We start from the raw sequence: 6,497 nt of genomic DNA, 5'->3' as shown, positions 1-6,497 counted from the left end.
AACAATCTGCAACCACTCATTCAAAAATAGGGTGATTTTCCCCCCCTCATTAAGAGTGCATCCTTTAATAAGACTGTATTTAAATAAGAATTCCACACAAACAGAATATATACCTTAATAATACAATAAAGCAAGGAAGGAAATTTTACATCATACAGACCAGTCAGTTGGTTCAATCACTATGAGCTATCCTTCCAACCAAATATTTATTTTTTTATATTTATTTTGATTACAACTGTGCAGTCAGTTCAGTATATGCCAACAATCATACACAGCTCTAACATTTAGTAGTCTGAAGCACACGTAACTATTTCCAAAGGGACATGGGATGTGGTCTTCATTTCAGAAGAGCAGAAGAGACTGGATTACTGTCTGCTCTTCAATGCTTCAACTGACCATTCCATTGCCTCATCAAGGCCAGTGCCTTTGGTTGCTGAAGTTTTGAATATTTGCCATTTGCAGTCCTTCAAGGCAGGTAACCCTAGTGAATTTGCCATCTCTGAGGGAGCCATCGCCTGTTCATGTCCTGCTTATTTGCAAACACCACCAAAATGGCTTTTCTCAGCTCTTCTTCCTCCAACATGGCACCTAACTCTGATTTGGAAATGCCAATTCGATCTCAGTCACAACTGTCTACTACAGAAATGGCAGCATCTGTGTTTGAATAATAACATCTCCAGTATGGCCTGATACTGGTCTGTCCTCCTAAATCCCAGACTTGAAATTTAAAAACCTCTCCAACCTGTAATCTGTACAAAATTGTAGTTTTTCCTGCTCTAACTAATCTCAAAATTAAAATCCTCATTTCCTGGGTTCCAAATAGACTCGAAAATATACCTGAGAAAAAGCCAGCCATGATGAAGCGCCTGTCCGCCCTCGTTGATCATCAGAGACAGGCCCCGGCCTCAGCAGCGACTCTACTGGATCCCCGGTGCTGCCACCTTCACTTGTGTTGGCCTCTGGTGGCTCAGAGGCAGTTTCCTCCGAAGCCTAGTCAGCCAGTAACTTCCACATCAGCCACCTGGCGTCTCTGCTAATGTTCTTGTCTTCCACTTCACCTCATCCTAGATTTTGTTATCATCAGTAACTGTATCACCTCTAAAATCTTCAGGCATCTTTCTTTCTGATCACTGACTCCTATGCTTCTGACTTGATTAATCACCTGGTTTTCCTAACAATGTTTTGACCCCCAACTGAGTCTCCAGTGCATTGACCTCACTATTTTGCATCACTGACCACAACTCTGTTATCTATATTGCCTCTTTACCCAGTTCAGACTCTCTTGTCAATCATGTAACTCATTCCTTGTAAAACGTGTCAGTAACCTTGCCTTACTAGCCCTATGATGTGTTTGCCTGGCTAACCACCTTAAAGATTGAATCTTGTTATCTACCTTGTCTCTATCTATATCTAAACAGATAAACATCTACACTTAAATGGAAAAGACACACTGTATAGTGACTAGTGTGTTGCAGTTTAAATTCAAGACCACAGACTTCAAATGGGCACTTACACTGCCTGGAGTTCTCCTCCTGGTAAGTTTGCTTTCTCCTCTCTGGGAAAGTCTTTCATATTCCCATGCCCTCACTCTTGATAACTGCCTGAAAATAGAAGCAGAAGTAACTCTCATATACAGGTATCAAGTCTAGAACGTATCTTTATTCCTGCCTGTATTTTCTATTTTCCATCCTTTCACTGCTTTTATCAAGGGTCAGTCTCCTATGTTCTCTATCCCAGTTCCTCAAACATTTTCAAACATTTTGCTTCTATAGTTTCGTTTCCTGCACCATAGTTTCTTCCTTTCAACCAAATAATTTCTACTGCATAGAAATATACTCTGGTTTCTCACATTTTACATTGATCCAAATTCTACTTCTTCTACCATCATATTTCTCTTTTCTCCTTCACAGTAAACCTTCTTGAAGGATTGGTCTAAATGCACTGGATCTGGGTCTTTATCTCCCACAATTTTTTTAAACCAGTGCAATATGTTTGTTTTTTTTACCATCTTTACTTCTCTAAAACCATTCCTGTCCATGATCATCATGTTGCCAAAACTATGGACACTTTCTTTGAACATCTCGCTCACCATTTACTGTTGACCACCCTCTCCTTTTTGAAACTCTTCTCTTGGTGTCTAGAATACTGCCTTCTCATAATATTTTCTTGCCCCTTTATATTCTCCCCAAACTATTTTTTAATTATAGTTGACATACAACGTACAATATTATATTAGTTTCAGGTATACTACATAGTGATTCAACATTTGTATGCCTTACAAAGTAATGACCATAATAAGTCTAGTAACATCTGTCACCATACATAGTTTTTATGATATTATTGACTCTATTCCCTATGCTGTACATTACACATTTGTATCCTCTTTGCATTATCTTTTTTTCCTGATTTACTTCCCAATCCTACCTTTAATTGTGAGAATTCTCCACTGATTGGACAAATTCTCTGTCTACACATTTCCCTGAAGTGATCTCATCCACCTCATGGCTTTAAATACCAAATGGTGGACTATGGCTCCCAAATCTGTATTTGCATCCTCTGTTCTTTCCTGTGTTCCAGATTATATATTCATCTGACTCTTGCTATTCTTGATTGGATATGTGACACTCAGCCCAAAATCCCAGGAGTCAACCTTGACTTGTGAGAATTTAATTGTGAGAATTCTCCACTGATTGGACAAATTCTCTGTCTACACATTTCCCTGAAGTGATCTCATCCACCTCATGGCTTTAAATACCAAATGGTGGACTATGGCTCCCAAATCTGTATTTGCATCCTCTGTTCTTTCCTGTGTTCCAGATTATATATTCATCTGACTCTTGCTATTCTTGATTGGATATGTGACAGGCATATCAAATTAGTATTTTAAAAACAGTTTTTGAATTTTTCTTTCATGTTTCCCCCAAGACTTTCTTATATCACTAAATGGCACCTTTAACCACCTCAGAACCCACTCAGCCCAAAATCCCAGGAGTCAACCTTGACTTGTTCCTTACTTTAATTTCCTGCTCATAATCCTTCATCATGAGATTTCATTCCATTTCTGAAATGTGTCTTCTTTCCCTGGTCAAAGAGCAGCAGCACCAAAAACCTGTGAAAGGCGACAACACAGACTTTATTCAGATTAATACAGTGGGTTAGAGAGACTCCAGTATAAACTGAGCTCAACTCCAACGAACACAAAGGTAACTGAGGTTTTCAAAGGGAAAACGGAACAAAATGGGGCTATGAGGAACTGAATAGGGGGGAACAACTGGATCCAGGGAGCTATGATGGGAACGGAAAACTACAGAAAAGAATAAGTGGAGAATTACCAAAAATGATTTGGCAGTGTCAGTGTGAGCAATGCACATTTTGTGGTTTGGCAACATTTCTATTCAGCATGGGGACTAGGGTCACTTTAGAGGCATGGTCTAGTGAGGTGAAGTCCAGGCTAAGTCTCTTAGCACAGTGTTCACTCAAGTTCTTTGTGCCACATGGGAGTGCAGTTCACACTGTCTTCACTGCTACCACCTTGTCCATCATTTGTCACCTGGACTTTTGAAAGAGCCTCTTCAGTGGTCTCCTTGCATACATTCAATTAAATCACATGTTCATTAATCATTAGGGAAATGCAGGTCAAGCCCACAACGATATATGACATCATACCCATCAGAATGACTGTAATAAAAAAAGACAGACAGGTGTTGGTGGGGATGCAGGGAAATTGGGTCCCTCATAGTAGTAGAAATCTAAAATGGTAGTCACTTTGGAAAACAGTATGACACTTTCTTGAAATGTTAAACATGAGCAATTCCATTTCTAGTCATCTATCCAAGAGAAATGAAAGTATGGCCACACAAAAATGGACCTAAATGTTACTATAAGCCCATTATGTATCAGCACAGGGTCTCTGTTTATTGCAGTCACTCAGGGACCTAGGATGACAAAGCAGTCATCATTCCTACCAACATTTGTAAATTGTTATTCCAGAGGGAAAACATAACTCTGGCAGATCTTATGTCAACAATGAAATGATACACATTACTTCTGCTCACAGTTTAGAGGCTACAATTAATCACAAGTCCTCTTGTGATTAATTCCTTCTTCCTTTTCTTTCAAACAAAGTACTATGCATTTTCTTATGTCCAGCTTAGTGTCATCTGATCTAATACAAGGAAGTGCAACCCTAAATGTGCCTGGGAGGTGAAGAATCGGAAATGGTCAGCAGGCATACTCATGGCTCTTGGGCTTGTGCTTTCACCATTCCCTTGACTTGGTATGGCTTTCCTTCATCTCTGGGCAGAACTAGATCCTGCTCATCCTTTGGTTCCCAGGACTTCCCTGAGAGAACTTCTGTGACAAGTCTGTTCCAAGCAGTGCCTCTATCTCTTGCACAATCCTTTTGAGTTCTTTATTCCACCCCCCGAGGTGTTGTGACCCTGCTTATTTCATGGTCTGAAATCATTTGCTGTATTCTTTGCTTGTTTTCTTATTGACTACTCTTCCCGCTAGGATGTAAACTTTTTGAAGCTGTAATTTGTATTCTGTTTCATTCATTACCAAATCCCTAGCATTTAGAACAATGCCTGGCAAGCTCATAATAGAAAATCAATAAATATTCATTAAATGAATGAGTGAACATGCTTTCTTACCTCCCTAGCATTTTTCATGCCTTCTTTCTCTTCTTTCAAACAGAATACTATGCATTCTCTTACATTCAGCTTAATGTCATCTGCTCTGTAAAGCCTTTGATTTATTTATAATTATAGGTCAAAGGTAATTTCTAACCCAACCATGCTCTCATAAAATTTTACTTATCCTTTTTTTATAGCAGACTAGAGGCCTGGTGCATAAATTTGTGCACAGGTGGGGTCCAGCCGGCCCGCCTCGATTAGGGTCAATTGGGCTGGGTGGGCAGGGGGGAGGGTCCTTGGGTGGTTGGTGGGCTGGCCCCGCCCCCTGGTCAAACTCCGGTCTAACTCCTGGTTGAGGGGACAATTTGCATATTACCCTTTTATTATATAGGATATTCTACCTCATGTCTTTGTAGTTATATGCATGACTCCTCAACATTTTCTATCTCATACTTTGAATTAGATTTATAGACCATTATTAAAGCTAAGTGATATGAGTTATAAGTATTTTATATCCTAGTTCCCAGTTCATTCTACAAATATTTACTGAACATCTGTGTTCTAGGCAGGGTTCTTGATGCTGGGGATAAAGTAATGAACAATGCAGACACAGTCCCTGCCCTCACAAAACTTATTTTCTATTGGGGCAGACAGATCAACCAACACACCAAGATGTGATAAGCTTTCTGAAGAATATTAAAGTAGCATAAAGGGGATGGACAGAAAGAGGGAGTGTTGGTCAGGGAAGGATTTTTGGAGATGTGATATATGAATAGAGATCTGCATGAAGTGAAGATACAAGCCATCCAAACACCTGAGAGAAGTCTATTACAGGCAGGTAAGAAAGCAAACACAAAGGCCATGAGATGGGAATGAGCCACTGTACTGTGGGTGGAGTGGGAGCAAGACAGAGAGTTGTTGGAGCCACATTTTATGCAGGGCCTCTGTAGGCCATCTAGTAGGTTTGGGTTTTGTTCTGAGTGTATTGGCATATGCTGAGTAGAGTATGAACAGATCAAAACTTTTTTTAAAGCATCAAATCAACCTTCACCCCATGTCCTGGGTAGAGAAGAGTCTGTGGAGAACAAAAGTGGAATAAAAAAAACGAGTTCCAAAGCTATGTGATACATCAGGTAAGAGAGGAGGGTTTAGATGAGAGTGGTGGTGAAGAAATGCTTGCTATGTGGCTGAAAGTCGAGTGCAGTATCCAGGGAGCCAGGTGAAGAAAGGGTTTCAATAAGGACGAGAATGTGGAATAAATCAGTGGTGTGAAGAGGTCACGCAAAAATTGATACCTGGAGTCATTGGTGAGCTTAGTAAGTGTGGTTTTCCTGGAGTCGTGGAGGCGAAAGCTTGACTGGAGTGATTTCAAGTAACTGTAGAAGATGAGGAAGTGGAAGCTGAGAATGTAGACTGATGGAATTTTTCTATAAAAGACAAGCAGATAAATGGAGAGGAAGTGTATAGTGTGCACAAAAATGATTATTTAATGGATCAACATTTTTATTAAAACACTGAGAAGGAGATATAGAAGAGAATGGATTTATTTAAAGTTTTGGTCACACTAATCTTAAATGGAAGTCAAGGCTGTCCTTTCTCTACTCTTTTAACCTCTCTTTGTCCCCAGGGAGAAGAAATGTTCCTCCCACCCCTCGCTCACCGCCCCCCCCCCCGCCCCCCCCGCTTGCCCCCGCCCCGCCATGCCATGCCATAGATCAGACTCCAAGGACAGCAAGGCTATCTTGCTAATGGTGAAGGAGAAGGAAGTAAAAAGGGAAAATCTGTAGATCTGTGAGAGGCAAAGGCTCTCTTTGCCCTTCTATGTTTACTCTCTCTTGTTCCCATCGTTTCTTAGCCATGATA

General features: G+C 40.4%; 1 pseudogene across 1 annotated transcript; it reads right to left on the bottom strand.

The window, feature by feature from the left end:
* Positions 1 to 365: 365 nt before the first annotated feature.
* LOC308250709 (ADP-ribosylation factor-like protein 1) lies at positions 366 to 856 on the bottom strand (annotated as a pseudogene). The gene has a single exon. The product of its transcript is annotated as an ADP-ribosylation factor-like protein 1 (transcript).
* Positions 857 to 6,497: the final 5,641 nt, after the last annotated feature.

This window comes from Plecotus auritus (genome assembly GCF_963455305.1).
Source record: "Plecotus auritus genome assembly, chromosome: 6".
Classification (NCBI taxonomy): domain Eukaryota; kingdom Metazoa; phylum Chordata; class Mammalia; order Chiroptera; family Vespertilionidae; genus Plecotus; species Plecotus auritus.
This window is presented reverse-complemented; position numbering and strand designations above follow the sequence as displayed.